The sequence below is a fragment of the Macaca fascicularis genome, chromosome 5, assembly GCF_037993035.2.
Source record: "Macaca fascicularis isolate 582-1 chromosome 5, T2T-MFA8v1.1".
Taxonomy (NCBI): domain Eukaryota; kingdom Metazoa; phylum Chordata; class Mammalia; order Primates; family Cercopithecidae; genus Macaca; species Macaca fascicularis.
This window is the reverse complement of record NC_088379.1, coordinates 134,471,932-134,493,207: the sequence shown is the minus strand read 5'-3', so window position 1 is coordinate 134,493,207 and position 21,276 is coordinate 134,471,932.

Below are 21,276 nucleotides of genomic sequence, written 5' to 3'. Positions count from 1 at the left end.
AAGAAGAGAAAATATCCAAATGAGCTCAATTAGAAACAAAACAGGAGACATTATGACTGATAACCACAGAAATACAAAAGATTGTTCAAGGCTACTGTGAACAGCTTTACGCACACAAACGAGAAAACCTAGAGGAGATAGATAAATTCCTGGAAGTATAAAAACCTCCTAGATTAAATCAGGAAGAAATAGAAACTTTGAACAGACCAATAACAAATAGCAAGGTTGAAACGGTAATAAAAAAAACTGCCAAGAAAAAAAAGTTCAGGACCAGATGGATTCACAGCTAAATTCTATCAGATGTTCAAAGAATTGGTACCAATCTGACTGAAACTATTCCAAAATATATAGAAATAGGGAATTCTCCTTAAATTGTTGTATGAAGCCAGTATTATCCTAATACCAAAACCAGGAAAGGACTTACCAACAAAATAAAATAAAATAAAAAAACTACAGACCAATATCCCTGATTAACATAGATGCTAAAATTCTTAACAAAACACTAGCTAACCAAATCCAATAGCATATCAAAAAGATAATACACCATGATCAAGTGGATTTCATACCAGAGATGCAGGGATGGTTTATGCAAATCAATAAATGTGATATATCACATAAACAGAATTTTAAACAAAAATCACATGATCATCTCAATAGACACAGAAAAAGCATTTGACAAAATCCAGCATTCCTTTATGATTAAAACTCTCAGCAAAATTGGCATAGAAGAAACATACTTTAAGGTAATAAAAGCCATCTATGACAATCCCACAGCCAACATTATACTGAACAGGGAAAAGTTAAAAGCATACTCCCTGAGAACTAGAACATAACAAGGATGCCCACTTTCACCACTTTTATTCAACATAGTACTGGAAGTCCTGGCCAGAGCAATCAGACAAGAGAAAGAAATAAAGGGCATCCAAATTGGTAAAGAAGAAGTCAAACTCTCACTGTTTGCCACTGATATGATTGTATACCTAGAAAACCCTAAAGACTCATCCAAAAAGCTCTTACATCTGATAATTCAGTAAAGTTTCAGAATACAAAACCAATGTACACAAACCATAGGATTGCTATACACCAAAAACCAAGCTGAGAAAAAAATCAAGAACTCAATCCCTTTACAACAGCTGCAAAAATAAAAATACTTAGGAATATACCTAACCATGGAGGTGAGAGATCTCTACAAGGAAAACCACAAAACACAACTGAAAGAAATCATCAATGACACAAACAAATGGAAACACATCCCATGCTCATGGATGAGTAGAATTAATATTGTGAAAATGACCATAGTGCCAAAAACAATTGACAGATTCAATGCAATTCCTATCCAAGTGCCATCATCATTCTTCAAAAAACTAGAAAAAAATCCTAAAACTCATATGATACCAAAAAAACAGCCCACATAAGCAAAGAAAGACTAAGAAAAAAGAAATCTGGGAGCATCACATTACCCAACTTCAAACTATACTACAAGGCTATTGTTACCAAAACATCATGGTACTGGTATTTAGGCACATTGATCAAGGGAACAGAACTGAGAATCCAGAAATAAAGCCAAATACTTATGTTTAACAAAGCAAACAAAAACATGAAGTGGGGAAAGGACACCCTATTCAACAAATGGTGTTATGATAATTGGCAAGCCACATGTGGAATAATGAAACTGGATTGTCATCTCTCATTTTATACAAAAATCAACTCAAGATGGATCAAATAATTAAATCTACAACCTGAAACAATAAAAATTCTAGAAGATAACATCAGAAAAAACTCTTCTAGATGTTGGGTTAGGAAGAGTTCATGACTAAGGACCCAAAAGCAAATGCAACAAAAACAAAAATAAATTGCTGGACCCTAATTAACTGAAAAGCTTCTGCACAGCAAAAGAAATAATCATCAGAGTAAACACACAGCCCACAGAATGGGAGAAAATACTTGTAAACTCTGCGTCTGACAAAGGACTAATATCCAGAATCTACAAGGAACACAAACAAATCAGCAAGAAAACAAACAAACAAACAAAACAAATAATTCCATCAAAAACTGGGTAAAGGACATGAATAAATTCTCAAAAGAAGATATACAAATGGCTAACAAACATATGAAAAACTGCTCAGCATCACTAATTATTAGAGAAATGCAAATCAAAACCACAGTGCAATACCACCTTACTCCTCAAAGAATGTCCATAATTTAAAAATCAAAAAAATAATAGATGTTGGCATGGATGTGGTGAAAAAGGAACACTTTTAAGCCAGGCTCAGTGGCTCAAGCCTGTAATCCCAGCATTTTGGGAGGCCAAGGCAGATGGATCACTTGAGTCCAGGAGTTTGAGAACAGACTGGTCAACATGATGAAGCCCCATCTCTACAAAAAAATACAAAACAGCCAGGCACGGTGGTCCACGCCTGTAATTCCAGCTACTCAGGAGGCTGAGGCACAAGAATTGCTTGCACCCAGGAGGCAGAGGTTACAGTGACCCAAGATGGTATCACTGCACTCCAGCATGGGTGACAGAGCAAGACTCTATCTTTAAAAGAAAAAAAAGAAAGAAAGAAAAAAAGATCACTTTTACACTGCTGGTGGGAAATGTAAACTAATACAACAACTATAGAAAACAGTGTGGAGATTCCTGAAATAATTAAAAGTAGAACCACCTATTTGATCCAGCAATCCCACTATTGGGTATCTACCCAGAGGAAAGGAAGTCATTATATGAAAAAGACACTTGCACAGGCATGTTTGTAGCAACACAGTTCACTATTGCAAAAATACGGAATCAGAGTAAATGCTCATCAACCAAAAAGTGGATAAAGAAAATGTGGTACATGTACACAATGGAATACTACTTAGTCATAAAAAGAAACAAAATAATGGCATATGCAGCAACCTGGATGCTGTTGGGGACTATCATTTTAAGTGAAGTAACTCAGGAATGGAAAAGCAAATATCATTTGTTCTCACATTTAAATGGGAGCTAAGCTATGTGGATGCAAAGGCATAAGAAGAATATGATGAACTTTGGGGACTCAAGGCAAAGGGTGGGAGGGGCGAGGGATAAAAGAATACACATTGGGTACAGTGTACACTGCTCAGGTGACTATTACAGCAAAATCTCAGAAACTATCGCAGAAGAACTTATCCATGTGACCAAAAACCACCTGTTCCCAAAAAACTATTGAAATGAAAGACAATAAAAAGAGGAAAAATAATTTTTAAAAGAACATCACATGGGGGATTCTTTTTTGTCTGGAATATCTAAGTGAACATTCATAAGGAAAAGATGTTTAACCCCTTTTTCACCATCTATTAAAACATGTATCTAGTGGCCCGTTATCTTCACTCACTTAATCCTTGGTATATCATCAGAGTTCTCTGGAATCAACTTTAGTTTTTATTTTCCTTGATGAGAACGGCTATTTATAAGGATTGATATTTCATGACATCTATTCTTCTAATTTTTATTAAAGGTCTGTCAAGGAACAAAATTAAACTTACTTATTTTTTAATTGAATAAAATCCATTCTATCTCACAATTACAATATAAGTCCATTGAAACTTTTTATAAATCTAAGATACTTTGTATCCTGAAACAATTTGCTATTTCATCATTCTAAGAATTGTTTCATCAATTGTCATTGATTATTCCCAGCAATGCTAAGACAGATCAAATAACAAAACAGAAAAACGTTGGAATCATCTAAAAATGATGCAGCATTGAAGTAAATCTTCACTATTGCATCATCTTTCAATTTTCATTCTGAGTTGACCAAAATATTACATTATTAACTTCTAGAAAAAAAAAAGATGAAAGGAAGCTGGAGATACAATCTTTGTAGACTGCTTTAAGGTTTCATTGAACACAGCTGAGAATGCAGAAATTTTGTTTTCTCCCCATACCGACAAAGAGAAGAAAATTGACAGAAGATAATGATTCACGTTTATTAGGTGAGTCAGAAGATGAATACAAAGTGACTAATTGCAGCACTCTAGACTAGAATGATGATAATGGAATTGATGGTGTAAGTGAAATCTCAGACTGTGTGTCTTCAGATGACAATATCCTATATGAATTGCCTCAAATTCAAGATTGACAGGTGAACAAAATTTTAAGAACAAAAGAGAAATAAATATAGTATTCTTATTCACTTAGTCATTTAACAAAGAACTTTGTAACGTAATAGTTTAAGACAGGAACTTGGACTATTCTGTTTGGCTAAAAGAACATGTGACCATATCCTTTCATCTTTTGCAATCGTAAGGTTCCTAAGTAGACAGATGCTGAAAGTATTTGAGTACACATAAGTAACTAGAGGGAAATAAGTGATGTAAAATGAAAATCAAATTAAATTAATCGTCATAATATTTGTTTATAAACCTAGAAATAAAAATGTTCTGTAATTAGGGAACACAGAAGATGGCCATCTTCAACAAAATTATAAGATGTTAGTATTTCAAAAGGTTCGTCAAGTAATGTATTTTGGTCACGCAAGTGCAAGAAGAACCAGTTATAATGATAAACTAGGATCTACCTAAGATATATTTAAAATCTGAAACCAGTATTTACAAGATGAATGTGTTCCAGGTACAGACATGACAACTGACAGCTATTAGTTTCATTCAGTGAAGAGGGTTCATTTCAGACTAATATACCTTCAAAAGCCAGAAAACATGAAATAAAAATGTGGGTTTGCTCTGTTTAAATAGTTATGAAATTTTTAAGTAAAGTTGTATTACTATTCCTTATTCTTATTTCCACATTTATTACATGAATTAGAAATGTAAAATATAAAACTGGACCCTTGGTCTCATGGTGAAAAGGTGGTAATGCTTATGCTTAGTGCTGAAGACTGAGAGCCAGAGGAAGGTCCAGACAGCAAGAGTAAGTAAGGTGTGTGGTGCTTTCACAACAGTATCTATTCCCTGCTGAGCCTGATTCCCAGGTTGTGGATTCATACTTCTTTTTGTATTTTTCTTCTTAATTTCTGGCTTAATTTATGTGTTTCACTCTACTCTTGTAATGGTCCTTGAAGAACTGACACTGATTTCCTACTTTCAGAGTAGGAATTATATTGAAATCCAACTCAAAAAAACAAAAGTAGAGTAAGCAGGCAAAATTGAAATGAAAACTTTTTAATAAAAATAAAATGATAGAAAGCAGAAACTTCTCCCAATAAGTTGCAAAATACAACTCTATTTATTGTATATTATTATTTTCCTAGAGCTCTCATAATAAGATACCAAAAACTGGGTGGCTCAAAACAACAGAAATTTATTCTCTCATAGTTCTGGAGGCTTAAAGTCCAAAATCAAGTGTCTACAGGATTGGTTTCTTTTTGACTGCTTTCAGAGAATCCGTTCTGTGCCTTTCTCCTAGTTGAGGTGGTTGCCAGTAATTCATGGTGTTCCTTGTCTTATACATGCATCATTCTCATTGGCCTCTGTCACAATATGTTGCTCTCCTCTTCATGTGCCTGTCACTGTATCCAGATTTTTCTTTTCTTATAAGAACACCCATCATATTGGATTTAGGACCCATCCTAATTCAATATGACTTCATTTTAACATGATTACAACTGCAAAGATCCTATTTCCAAATAAGATCACGTTTACAAGTTCCAGATGAACATGAATTTTGGGAAGACACTATTCAACCCAGTACAAATAATATTATTTACCAAAAATAACCTTAATTCAGGAGATGTATGGGTGCTTTAACTGAATAGAAATATAAGGAATGAAAAGAAAACATTTGATAATTTACAAAAAGAGTCCAATGTTTAAATAAGTGTTTTGAAATTAAATATTAATACGGTCAATAAGTAGAAATTTTTGTTGCTTGACTAAAGGATCAATTATTTTATAAAAAAATTAAAACAACCTAAAATTGACATTTGGAGTTATTTTATTTTTTTTTTTTGCTGTCTTCTTTTTAACTATTGATTTTTAACAAATTTGTATTAAAAATTTATTTTGGTTATACCTCTCAGTTTAATTTTCATAAAAGTAGCAAACATCTAGTTGTTACTTCTGCCTGCATGCCACAAACAGCATTCTATCCTACTCTGTGTTTTATGTTTGTTTGTTTTGCTTTGCTTTGCTTTGTTTTGTTTTTATGAGGATAATATCTCTTTCTGGTGGGCAGTGTCAAAGACTGTCTGCTAATGATTGGATCAAAGATCCATTTGATCATCCACATTTCTGCAGCTCAGAATGCTATTTTGTCCCCAAGTTGCTTTCATATCAAAATATGGATTTCTTCATGTTAACTTTCATTTCCAGATTCTGCTTTACCAGTGATCTCCTGTTTCCACAGTGTGCAAGACTCTGTGGGGTAAATTGTTCAAATAATTTGTATGGAAAAACACTCACGAATCCTGTTAACAGTAATGGGACCACTGTGAAGATTCTGCAGTCTCCACTGTGAAGCTACACTGCCTTGAACTACTTCAAATTATTATTGAAAGTCTTTAAGTCAATGTCATTGTCAGAAATGTACTAATGACAAATGTTATTTCGTATTTTTCTCCTAGCAAGTACTCATTGTTTACTGATGTTGCATACATTGTAAAAGAAGAAAACAGAAATCTCTTTCTCTTAGTTAAGCATGAATTTATTTGTTTGGGCTCCTGTGTTGAATGGACAGGCAGGAGGTAATACAGTCAGTCGTGAGTGACATATTATGTTCCACCGAGCTGCCTGTGTGGCATCTTTTATGATGTTTCATATGGTTTCTACTAAATTCCACTTCAGAATTATCCCCAACCTGGATGCACTAAGGGTGCAAGGCTTTTCATTTACAAAACCCTTGGTGATCACCCTGTGCAGTCTGCTGCAAGTAAAGAAGACTGCTAGTCTAAAGCATTGGCTGCTATCTGGTTTTCAAGGGGAGGTTTTTAGTCAAAGATGTGCACTGATTGACATCTCCATTGTATTAGGTTCTCCTGCCAGTGAAAAGACTGTAGAAGTGGCACTGAGCATCAAGGTGTGATTACAGCCCCTCTTCCCCTGTCCTAACCAAAGGAAACTGAAAGCAACTCATCTTAAAGAGAACAAGTTGAGTCACATACTGGCAGAAAGGTAGGTTCTCAGTCTTCTTCAAGAAAATAACAAGTTCAATAGTTCCCTTCTATCTTTCTACTGCGACTACTACAAAATTCTTTCTCCAAAGTATTAATGTTGCTATTTGAGAACTGAAGTATTTATTTCCACCAGCATTATGGTTAATCAGAAAATAATTAGATCAACAAATTAGAAAATATAAAGAGAATTTCTCATAACTTAGGCATGGAATATTTCAATTTTTAAAAAGATATAGAAAAAAAAAAGAGAATCTCTATGCCCCTCCAATTAAGACTCTTCCTTTATAATTTGGTGATTAGGATGCCCACAGTGGATTGGGCAATTGCTGTGGATAATAATTTTGAGTTCTGAAATAAAGAAAGTAGAGATAATTCCTTTAAATTTTAATTAATTAAATAGTAGATAGTTCTCTAAGCACTACTCCCCCTGCAACACATGCATGCACAAAGAACTACTTTAGACAACAGTTACACATTTGAAGAAAAAAGAGGAAGATATTTTTAAGATTCCCATAGTTAACTCTCAAATATCTATGTTCTTATCCAATGGGATTAAACTTGGAAAATCTTAAATATGTAGTTAAAATAGGACAAAAGATACATTAATAATGATAACAATAATAAGCATTTATTGAACTTGTACTATGTGCCAAACACAGGTATTTTTCATATATTACCTCATTTAATCACTTTATCCTCAGAATAATTCTGTGAAATTAGTACTATTTATTTGTTTGTTTGTTTGTTTGTTTGTTTGTTTGTAGAGACTCTATCTTATTCTGTCACCCAGGCTTGATTGCAATCATACAATCATAGATCACTGCAGCCTCGAACTCTTGGACTGAAGCAATCCTCCCACTTCAGCCTTTGGAGTAGCTAGGACTATAGGCAGGCACCACCATGCCCAGCTAATTTTTTCATTCTTTGTGCCTTTTTTGAGATGGGGACTCACTATGTTGCCCAGGCTAGTCTTGAGCTGTTGGCCTCAACCTCCCAAAGCACTGGGATTACAGGCATCAGCCACCATGCCCAGCAAAATGGCTACCATTTTTATCTTCAATAAAATATAAACAATTATTTTTAAAAATATTATACGTATTTCCAGCTGGCCACAGTGGTTTGCACCTGTAATCCCAGCACTTTGGTAGGTGAAGGTGGGAGGATCATTTGAGGCCAGGAGTTCAAGACCAGCCTAGCCAATATGGCGGCAAAAAACACAAAAATTAGCCAGGCATGGTGGCGGGCGCTGGTAATCCCAGCTACTCGGGAGACTGAGGCACAAGAATCCCATGAACATGGGAAGCAGAGGTTGCAGTGAGCTGAGTTTATGCTACTGCACTCCAGCCTAGGTGACAGAGTGAGACTCTGTCTCAAACAAAGAAAAAAAGAATATTATACATATTTCCAATTGATGTATTCAAAATGCAATTGGTAGATACTATAATATTCACGTTGATCTCTTCATACTGTTTAAACATTTTAGTCCTCAAAAGTTATTTACCATCTGTTTGAATGATAATCAACACACAAAAATGAAAATTTTACATATAGGCTATATATAGTTCCTGGTTTCATTGGAGAAGGGGATCATTATCAAGTATATGCCTTTGCAAATTTCCTAATATGCTGCGATAAGAATCATCTTCCATACCCCTTTTCTTTCACTCACCTTCTCCAATCCTGCCAGTTCCCCATAATCCAATAGATTTCTTCACAGTCTAATAATCATGTTGTTCAATTAAATACCCTAAACAGGTTATAGTTCCCCCACTAATCATGGTGAGTTGCCAAGGCATGCTAAAAGAGTATAAATGATGTTTTATGGCTAATTGCCCAAGGTCATCATAGAGAAAGAAGAAAGATGCCCCAATCTATGTTAATAGAGATAACAGAGAGAGGATAGATATGGACAATATTTTGTACTTTAAATATTCAACACTTAGTGAATAATTAGATATGGAGGCATGATGGCAACCATCTTTATAACTAGACCAGTCGCATAAACAAAAGATGAGAGTCAGAAGCAGGATTGCCCACTTTAAAGGAGGGAACAACAGAGAAAATGCAAGAATATGATAAAATGGTTTATATGAACATCTCCACTAGATTTTTATGTATATAACTCAAGCAGGTAATGAAGTCATAATATCTGTTATTGTTTCTAAGTAGCCATAGCAAACATCTCTTATACACCACTTAAATCTTTTGGGCTTTACCACTTACTCCAGATCCTGCCTTAGAGTTCAGTTCCAAGCAGTATTTGACCAGCTCCCCACTAATGTAACCTAACAGCACCCACTTATTATATAATATATCTCTTTCTTTATGCCTCGGGGTTCTTTGGACTATAAGGTTCCATTGGCACTCAACACATGTCCAATCCAGAAATGCAAGGTAATTCATCTTTGTCCGCAAACTCGAGAAATAAGAACCAATAGATAAATCCTCTCTCATTTGGTCTCTCACAGGATTCCGAGACCCATGTCACAGAACCCTCAGCAAGTCCTATGAGATGAGAGCAATGTCACCTCTCATTGTGATTAAGTCCATCATGCACCCTGTGCTGTCCTCCCTTCCTGTTTCACTCCTCTTGCCCTTCCCTCTTGCTCCCTGTACATCAATTTTCTACATGCTAGGCTCCGCCTCATGTCTTATGCTCTGCTTTCATGGGAGCCAAGCAGTGGCTGAAGTGAGTTTTATACATAAATAGCAAATGAGAAAACATAAACATTTTGTCCCAAATCCAACAGGTTATGTTAATTAATTCAAATTATCAAGGTTGAAATTTCATTTATGCCAGAATTCATAGTGGTGCTATGAATATGAAAGCAAATCTGAAAAATTAATAATCCTGCATTATAAGATAGTAAATTATTATCTTTAATATTTTACTGCAGACATTAGTAATTTAAAAATGGTCGAACATGGTATTATTTTAAATATTGACAGGTTAGGCCAGGCGCAGTGGCTCATACCTGTAAATCCAGCACTTTGGGAGGCCAAGGTGGCCGAATCACTTGAGGCCAGGAGTTTGAGACGAGCCTGGCCGATATGGCGAAACTCCATTGAGAGGAGGGGCCGGCTGGGCTTCCTGGATGAATTAGGGGCTCAGAAAGCTGTGAAACTCACTCATTTCCTGCATTAGGACTTACTTCAGTCCTGGATGGATAATACTGAAGATATATGCTTAAAATATTCCTTACACCAGGATTTGTGCATGTGTTTTCTTCCCCAAGAAATCTACCAACAGCGAAAATTTTGCTGTAAATTTCCCTGTGTCCTCTCTCCCTCTCACTCTTCCCCCTCCCCGAAACTAAAGTAAAAGGAATGTTAACTGCCCATTTTTCTGTGACCAGTGGATCTTATCTATGTTCCCAATTCCAACTCCCTGTAAACATACTTTGTAAAGTCCTGTAAGATCCTGTCTCCTTTGCCATGCCACTGCAAGGTCATGAAGCAAATGAAACCTAAGTTGCAATTCCAGTTTTTCCTCAAAATCGAAGACATGTCACAAAATAATTTACTGCCTTTGTTTCTCACTCTGATAACATCGTCCTGCCATCCCTCCTTAAAGACTTCAAAAGGCAATCACCCAAAATTAGCAGTGGCTACCCGTTCAAGACCCCTTCCACCCTGTGGAAGCGTTGTACTTTCACTCTGCTCAATGAAGCCTACAGCTTTTTCTCTCTGTCAGTTCATGTCTATATCACTCACTGCGGTCAGCTGCCACACCAATTCTTTGGCGTGGCTAGGCAAAAACCTTAAGCGTTACACCATTTCTACTAAAAACACAGAAATTAGCGAGATGTGGTGGGGCGCACCTGTAACTCCAGCTACTTGGGAGGCTGAGGCATAAGAGTTGCTTGAACAGGGGAGACGGAGGTTGCAGTGAGAAGAGATCTCACCACTGCACTCCAGCCTCAGTAATGGAGTGAGACTATCTCAAAAATAAAAAAATAAAAAAAAACACTGGCAGGTCAATACTGTGTCATGAGTAAATGTATTATTAGCAAGAGTTTCTCTAAATATATACTATTTCATTTTCTATTTAGTCCCTTACAAGTAAGAGTACAAAAATGGAAAGATTTTCCATTATAAATCATGTAAATGTCTGTATACATTATACTAAATCTCGAATGATTTCTGCAGATGTAAGCACGCTTTTTCCTTCCCTTACGAAAGATGATGAAGAATGGAAATACAGACATTTGATAATTTCTAAGATTGTTATGCCTGTTTTAATCTATGCAACAGGATATATGACAAAATAATTCAGATTTAAAATATAACAAGATAACTAAAAGTATCACATTAAACAATAGATTAATGATACTACTCAATATCTCTGAATAATTTTATTTTTATAATGTTTGAAAGTTTTTAGTTGCAGATATTATGGTAGAAAAGTAAAAGCCCAGTTATTTCCAGTGTTTAGTGAGCTTTCCTGCCAGCAATCCTGCTTAAAGTAGGGCTTTTCTTCCAAGAGCCTATTTGTGAAGTCCCTTGATAACCTTTTATGTACAATAACAGATTGATTCATGTGTGGAGAGTATGGTATTGTACTCAAAGTCTTTTTAAAAGTAACTTTCCAGTTACACTATAGCTTAAAATGGAAAGCTGAAAAGAAACACATAAGGACATAGTATAAATCCCCAGACCAGAAGGCATAGTATTACTAACATAAGTGTTTATCATCAATATGTCAAAACCCTTCACGTCTTATAGAATGTAACTTCAATTCTGAACCTTTGAAGAGATGGCCACTTACACAATTACCATTTCTTCTTCTTAGTGGCAATGAAAACCTTCCTTAAGAAGGTTACTTACAATCACCACCTAACTTTAAGCAGGTTGCTAAGCACATGCCAACAGACAAGAACAGATACCCAGCATCGGGGCTACAGAAAAATAACTCTTTTTTGTTTGTTTGTTTGTTTTTGTTTTTGTTTTTGTTTTTGTTTTTTAGACAGAGTCTCACCCTGTCACCCAGGCTGGAGTGCAGTGGCGCTATCTCAGCTCACTCACTGTAACCTCTGCCTCCCGGGTTCCAGCTACTCTCCTGCCTCAACCTCCCAAGCAGCTGGGATTACAGGGATCTGCCCCACACCCAGCTAATGTTTTTTTGTTTGTTTTGCTTTTGTTCTGTATGTTTAGTAGAGACTGAGTTTCACTATGTTGGCCAGGCTAGTCTCAAACTCATGACCTCGGGTGGTCCACCCACCTCAGCCTCCTAAAGTGCTGGAATTACAGGCATGAGCCACTGCACCCGGCCAAGCATAACTCTTATGTAAGAACACTGTTCATCAACTTTGTGTTTGGTTTTTATTTAGCACAGCACGCAAATGTTCATCCCAAAGGCACTTGCTTAGGCGAGAAAAAGCCAAAGCATTAAGCCTGAAATTTTTTTAAGTATCAAAAATGATACAAATAAAGTTTCGAGATGAGGAAGGATTTTTATTTGTTTGTTTTGTTTTTACCATTTTATGAAGCCTCAAATCTCAATTTAGCTTAGTGACTAAATACAGAAATGCCACTCTGTTTATATTTAATTCCTGCCATTTAACTGAAAAAGTTTAGACAGAATTTTCTTTTTACACTGAGTAGCTCTGCAAAATCCGTCATTAAAAAAGTTGTGTCTTGTGCATATTTGACTCTTCTGAAATGAGGAAATATGGATTATTAGATTTATTCCCTTAAATCAAGCTTCAAAGAGGTCTTACAATAAAAAGTAATGCAAATCATTTTTTAAAGTAAACACTGATGTCTGAGTACACGAAAATTTATTTTATGACATATCTCATGCTTTCAACAATTTGGGGATTTAAATGATCAACCAGAGTGAATATTAGGCAGTTATCAAATGTTCAATTATTTACTTGTTAATTTCTAATTTGAGAATTAAAATTTTAATTTTTAAAATTTTATATGAATAAGTTAAAAAGTAATTTTTAAAAACACATTATGTATGCAGTTAAATATAATCCAAGTCAATGTGAGGACAGAAAATAAAAATTTTGAAGAGTTTGTGTAGAACCACATAACTTGTGTAGAACCAAAAAAGATAGTCTAAATAACAGTTCAAGCAGTATTTTCTCATTTTAAAAACCCAATACATTATAAAAATAATAAAACAAGCAATAAGTAGTCAAGAAAACTGTGGATATTTGTCTTTAATAATTTGGTGATGTCTTTTCAACCAATGTATTTGGTTGCATCAGCAAAAGATAGACGTGTGTACTCTTCCTCATTCCCATACTCTTCCTGGCTGACTTACTGATCCACAACCTAATGAGGTATTGACCAACCATGGTGACCTAACCCTACGAAGCATGCCCTTTAATGACCACCAAGCTCAATGAATAGCTCAGGTGGGCAACAATATTGTTTTCTCCCTGAAAATTCCATTCACTCCTACACCTTCTACTTCCAAATCAATATCTCCAACTCTGTTCTCTCCTCTGAGTCTAAACAAACATTTCTAGCTTCCAGCTTGACGTTTCCACCTAGATATTCTTTTTGGAACTTCAAATATAATGCATTTTAAAACCAAATTTATTTCCCTCTATCTTTAGATCTTCACACTGTTCTCGTCTATTTTCAGAAATAACATCACCACAAGAGCACAGGTGGAAAACTTTAGATTTATATTTAAAGTCTCCATCACTGATTCTGGAAACTTTGGATATGGGGAAATGGTCAAACCTTTCATATGAAGCCTTCCCATTTCCTCTTACATTTATCCTCTACCGCCTATTCCTAATGTGACTATCCTACCTCAGATTCCTACCATCTCTGCCCTAATTTACAGAAACCTCTAAATTGATAGCTTCTCTTCTGAGAGCAGGGATAAGCTGGAGTTCCTCTCCTGATCAAATCTGTTGTTTACATCATACCAACAAATCTTCCTAGCCACAGTTTTGAAAGGCTCCCCAACTTACTAAATGAAGTCTAAAATCAGGTCCCTCATGACACAGGCTCATCATCTAGCATCCTATCTTTTTTGTTGTTGTTGTTCCAGCCCTGTCAATGCATACACTCAGATTTTAAGCTGAATGCAATTAAAAAGGTCACTCTCTGACCTTCTCCCGTCTTTCTCCCCTAAAAAAAAAAAAAAGAATAAAAAAGAAAAAAAAAAGCCATAAAACAATTCTGTGACCCTCCTAAGACCTTCATCCAAGAGGGGCCCTGCCCTTTACTTAGAGGCCAAGAAGAATCTGAATGACTAGGCCTCTTAATCCATTTTATATTGCTATAAAAGAATGCCTGAGACTGGGTAATTTATAAAGAAAAGAGGTTTATTTGGCTTATAGTTCTACATACTGTACAAGCATGGCACCAACATCTGCTCGGCTTCTGGTAAGGCCTCAGGGAGTTTACAATGATGGCGGATGACAAAGAGGGAGCAAGTATATCACATGGTGAGAGAGGGAGCAAGATGAAGAAGAGGACATGCTGGGCTTTTAAGAACCAGAACTCCTGTGAACTCATTACTGTGAGGAGGGCTGTAAGCCATTCCAGAGGATCCTGTCCCATGGTGGCAGGCCAGGTTTCCATTAGCAACCAGAACAGTTTCCACTAACCCTTCACTATAATTTTGATGAATGCATAAGTTAAACTTTGAAGAACTGGAGAAACTAGTGCCTGAGTACAAGGGTTGGAATGCCAAAACAAACCCATGAAGACCATACTCGGGTTTTCTCAGGCCCTAAAGTCTGATCGAATAATAATAGCATTCTTACACATACACCTCTTCTGTCTTAATAAATTTTCCAGGACTCTAGAGAAAGCTTTCCAGACCTCAGATCCCAGTTAAAGATTAGACATAGATCGAATGAAACACCCCTGTTTGTTGGTGCAATCTCACATCTAGCATGGAGCTTAAAATGTATGTAAGCACTAGAACAAAACTTGTAATTTGAGTTGGTCTGGTGAGTTACTCTGACTTTCTCCTTGTAACTGGTTTCAGAAATAAACTCCCTTCTTTCCCAGTTTGTCTGCATCTTGTTATTGGACTGGGAGAACAAGCAGCCAGACCCCAATTCTGTCCAGGAACACCGTGATTCAAACATCTCCCACTAGGGCCCACCTCCAACACAGGGGATTACATTACAACATGAGATTGGGAGGGCTCAAACATCCAAACTGGATCAAGGCCTTGCTAAGTTGCCCCTAGTTTATTACTGTTACCCCTTTTGTCCAATAATACATTACATGACTGTCCATTCTTCATCAAACCCAAGTGTATGAAAAACAGATTTCCCTGTTTTGGGAGTCTTCATTTCTGACCACTCTCTTGTCATGTAAGACTTTTATTAAGTAAGTCTTATGCTTTTTTAGAAAATGAATATCCTGGCCGGGCGCGGTGGCTCAAGCCTGTAATCCCAGCACTTTGGGAGGCCGAGACGGGCGGATCACGAGGTCAGGAGATCGAGACCATCCTGGCTAACACAGTGAAACCCCGTCTCTACTAAAAAAATACAAAAAACTACCCGGGCGAGGTGGCGGGTGCCTGTAATCCCAGCTACTCGGGAGGCTGAGGCAGGAGAATGGCGTGAACCCGGGAGGCGGAGCTTGCAGTGAGCTGAGATCCGGCCACTGCACTCCAGTCTGGGCAACAGAGCGAGACTCCGTCTCAAAAAAAAAAAAAAAAAAGAAAGAAAGAAAATGAATATCCTCCAGCCAAGATGGATTAATCACCATTTAACAATCATCTCCCACACTCACCTCCTGTGAGTTTTTACCAGAAATATTTCATGGCCTTATAATTTCTCTTTTGAATACTGTAACCTCTTTAAAGCTGTTAATGCTTTAAGAACTGGCAGGCTCTTGGGGTAGTCAATAATACTTGCTATGGTACTCCATGTAACCCACAGGGATTAAATTATGCACCAAAATCACTGAAGATGAAAAGCTCTCTTTACTCCAAGTCCTACACTGAGAGGTGTATTATATTTGATTGTAGGAAACATTAGTCTTTCGAGTAACCAAGTAAAGTATCCCAAGTAGAAATCTAATTAGAATTTATTCATATTTTCTCCTAAAATCAGGGATGCTAGAAAAAAAATAATTTTCCCATTGCAGCTGCAGTAAATGTTCTTTTCTGGAGGCATTTACATGCATTTTTAAGAGCATATAACGAACCATCTCCCCAGCATCATGCAATTATATGTGGCAACAGACACAGAAATAGCTAGTGGAGTGGAAGTTGATGTGTTTTACAGACTGAACATTAACCAATTGTATGCAAATAAACTAAAAATTATTTTCAATTAGCATAGCAATCTTTTATACAAAAAGGAGACCAGCATAACATGAAAAAGACTAGTTCAGCTTTAGATGTAACATGAAAGTGAAGCATAATGCAGAATCAGGACAAAGATATTATTCTAGCAACTCAGAACTAAATGTTATAACGTTATAGTCATAATCTAGTGATAAGGGATTGGTAAAACAGACTCACATTGTAGAAAGGCATACATGTTTTTCCAATCATTTTAGATAACTATAATCAAAGCTACAGACATTATCTATCAACTCCTTAATTTTAGATCTCAAACTCTAACGCAGAATCTCATGTTTTCTTAGTTCCCTCATAATTTGTGAAATTATGAATTTTCCTTTTTAAAAATCCAGCATTTCTGGACTGAAGGTTTGTGATATTCTAACATAAACAATGTATCACAATGGTTTTTATTTGATTTTCACCCTAAGCACTAGACCTTTTCAAGATAGAGACGAAAGCACATGTAAAACTAGTTTAAGTGGCCGGGCACGGTGGCTCACGCCCCTAATCCCAGCACTTTGGGAGGCCGAGGCCAGCGGATCACGAGGTCAGGAAATCGAGACCATCCTGGCGAACACGGTGAAAACCCGTCTCTACTAAAAATACAAAAAATTAGCCAAGCATGGTGGCGGGCACCTGTAGTCCCAGCTACTCAGGAGGCTGAGGCAGGAGAATGGCGTGAACCCAGGAGGCTGCGGAGCTTGCAGTGAGCCGAGATCGCGCCACTGCACTCCAGCCTGGGTGACAGAGCGAGACTCCGTCTCAAAAAATAACATAAAGTAAAATGAAATAAAATAAAATAAAATAAAATAAAATAAAAATTAGTTTAAGTAATGTAGCAGCATGATTACAAAATAAATTTCAAGTTCCTGATCTTGCGTCATTAATTGCAACTTTGCTTTATGGACAATCATAGTAACAGCCAGGTGCCATTTTAAATCTGGTTTTCAGGAAGGTGCATTATTTTTTCTTCCTGTTGTTGCCTCAGAAATGGCATTAACTTGAACAGATAAAATCAGTAAAACTACCTTTGATAAGAGAAGGCACAAGCAGGCATGATAGTCACATCCATGGCATCTTAAATTTGGAGAGTCTCCAGTATTTCTATAGGATTACTGCAGGGCATTCAGGGCCTTGCTGCTTAAACACTCAAACAGTCAACAGCTGTCAGACTGCCAACAAACTGCCTTTTTCTGGTAGCAGCTGTGTCTGCCATCACTAGCTTCTTTCACACAATTGTAGTGAGCCAATGGCAAACATTATTTTCCCCTGGATTATTAACAGATCACTGTAGGGGACACATGAATGAGAAGGAATGCTCCTTTATTAGACAATTGAAGAAAGTGAGGAGAAGGAAAAATTAAAAGGTGTATTTTATTAACTACATGAGAAAATTATCATTGATACCTACTTGAGAAACATTTAGTTCCTAATTCTGTTGCTCAGTTTTTATTACATGCTTGCACGTGGAAATGAGGTATGAATAGTCAAATACCTTTCACATGTAAGTTGCCATCCTTCCAACCACCACCAATTTACACTCTGCCTTCATTGTCTCCCTTCTCTTCATTTAAAACATGAATCCAATTTCCTCCAAAGCAGTGACAGCTCTTGGCATTAAGGAAGGTCAATAGGTTATGAGAGATCCCTAGGATTCCATAATAAAAATGAAAAAGAAGATAACTGGTTTATTTTCTCCATGGTATAGTTTTATCCTTCCATTTTTTCATTCTCCTTTATCTTTCTCCATTTAGTCTCTTCCATCTTGAATAGAAATGGAGTTATGTTTCATCTGTGAAGCAGGTTGATGAAGTGGAGAACATTAGACAAACTTTTACTAGCAAGACAATCAATTAAGATAAGTGTGGTTTTCCATTTTTAAGGCTTCAAAATAGTCTCGACATCCAGATTCATGTCTTGGCAACTAACTGTAACACACATGGTAAAGGCAGAAGGAAATGATTTTCAGTGGCTCACAAACTATCCTCAGGATCCCCTATGAAATATAGAAGCAAACATAATTATTCCTTGGTCTTTCCTACCATCTTCTTCTCTTTCTTCCCATTTCCAGACTATCTGTTTTATTATGCTTGTCTACAAAATTACCAACCTATCAAAGACAAACTCATTTTGCCCTCTCTCACCACTCTTATTCAACATAGTGTTGGAAGTTCTGGCTAGGGCAATCAGACAAGAGAAAGAAATCAAGGGTATTCAGTTAGGAAAAGAAGAAGTCAAATTGTCCCTCTTTGCAGATGACATGATTGTATATTTAGAAAACCCCATTGTCTCAGCCCAAAATCTCCTTAAGCTGATAAGCAACTTCAGCAAAGTCTCAGGATACAAAATTAATGTGCAAAAATCACAAGCATTCTTATACACCAGTAACAGACAAACAGAGAGCCAAATCAGGAATGAACTTCCATTCACAATTGCTTCAAAGAGAATAAAATACCTAGGAATCCAACTTACAAGGGATGTAAAGGACCTCTTCAAGGAGAACTACAAACCACTGCTCAGTGAAATAAAAGAGGACACAAACAAATGGAAGAACATACCATGCTCATGGATAGGAAGAATCAATATCGTGAAAATGGCCATACTGCCCAAGGTTATTTATAGATTCAATGCCATCCCCATCAAGCTACCAATGAGTTTCTTCACAGAATTGGAAAAAAACTGCTTTAAAGTTCATATGGAACCAAAAAAGAGCCCGCAATGCCAAGACAATCCTAAGTCAAAAGAACAAAGCTGGAGGCATCACGCTACCTGACTTCAAACTATACTACAAGGCTACAGTAACCAAAACATCATGGTACTGGTACCAAAACAGAGATATAGACCAATGGAACAGAACAGAGTCCTCAGAAATAATACCACACATCTACAGCCATCTGATCTTTGACAAACCTGAGAGGAACAAGAAATGGGGAAAGGATTCCCTATTTAATAAATGGTGCTGGGAAAATTGGCTAGCCATAAGTAGAAAACTGAAACTGGATCCTTTCCTTACTCCTTATACGAAAATTAATTCAAGATGGATTACAGACTTAAATGTTAGACCTAATACCATAAAAACCCTAGAAGAAAACCTAGGTAGTACCATTCAGGACATAGGCATGGGCAAAGACTTCATGTCTAAAACACCAAAAGCAACGGCAGCAAAAGCCAAAATTGACAAATGGGATCTCATTAAACTAAAGAGCTTCTGCACAGCAAAAGAAACTACCATCAGAGTGAACAGGCAACCTACAGAATGGGAGAAAATTTTTGCAATCTACTCATCTGACAAAGGGCTAATATCCAGAACCTACAAAGAACTCAAACAAATTTACAAGAAAAAAACAAACAACCCCATCAAAAAGTGGGCAAAGGATATGAACAGACATTTCTCAAAAGAAGACATTCATACAGCCAACAGACACATGAAAAAATGCTCATCATCACTGGCCATCAGAGAAATGCAAATCAAAACCACAATGACATACCATCTCACACGAGTTAGAATGGCAATCATTAAAAAGTCAAGAAACAACAGGTGCTGGAGAGGATGTGGAGAAATAGGAACACTTTTACACTGTTGGTGGGATTGTAAACTAGTTCAACCATTATGGAAAACAGTATGGCGATTCCTCAAGGATCTAGAACTAGATGTACCATAAGACCCAGCCATCCCATTACTGGGGATATACCAAAGGATTATAAATCATGCTGCTATAAAGACACATGCACACGTATGTTTATTGCGGCACTATTCACAATAGCAAAGACTTGGAATCAACCCAAATGTCCATCAGTGACAGACTGGATTAAGAAAATGTGGCACATATACACCATGGAATACTATGCAGCCATAAAAAAGGATGAGTTTGTGTCCTTTGTAGGGACATGGATGCAGCTGGAAACCATCATTCTTAGCAAACTATCACAAGAACAGAAAACCAAACACCGCATGTTCTCACTCATAGGTGGGAACTGAACAATGAGATCACCTGGACTCGGGAAGGGGAACATCACACACCGGGGCCTATCATGGGGAGGGGGGAGGGGGGAGGGATTGCATTGGGAGTTATACCTGATGTAAATGACGAGTTGATGGGTGCTGACGAGTTGATGGGTGCAGCACAGCAACATGGCACAAGTATACATATGTAACAAACCTGCACGTTATGCACATGTACCCTAGAACTTAAAGTGTAATAATAATAATAAATAAATAAAATAAAATAAAATAAAAAAGTACCCATACTTCAGTATTAACTGTCTCTCCTTCTGGTGACTAATCAAAATTTAGACACTGAGGTTGTTCTCAGCTGACATTAAGTTGAGATCTAAAGTGTTGTTGTTAATGTCATCCAGAGGGAGCTATCACAGGCTTGTTCTAGAAGGTGGAGACAGAGGAGCACACAGACTGGACTATCTGAGCAAGACTAAGTCTGCATCAAAGATCTTAAAGAGTTAGGAGAGCATTTTGTTATGCTTCTTGAAATCAGAGTTATAATCAAATTCTTTTCTGCATCACATGGAAACAAGTGCCTAAACAGGTGGCATAAGAGACATTGTCATTTTTTTGTTAAGATAGGCAAGTGGCAAGAGAGATTATTTTGGTGGAAATAATCAGCCCAAGAATACCCAAGGGTGCTTACGGTATATATAAATGAAATATTGGCACAGAACTTAGACTATAGCAGAAAATAAAAACCAGGTAAATAATACCAGAGGGAACAGTCAGAACAAAAGTTACAGCAAAATATTTTCTAACATCTGCAGTCAAGTACTCTGCTGGAATATGTGAAAGATGGATTCCCTCTGGTAGCAAATGAGAAATTCAGTGGATGTATTTACAATGTTCTGTATTTATTCATTGGAACATATGGCTCAATGAATTATTCTACATGATAA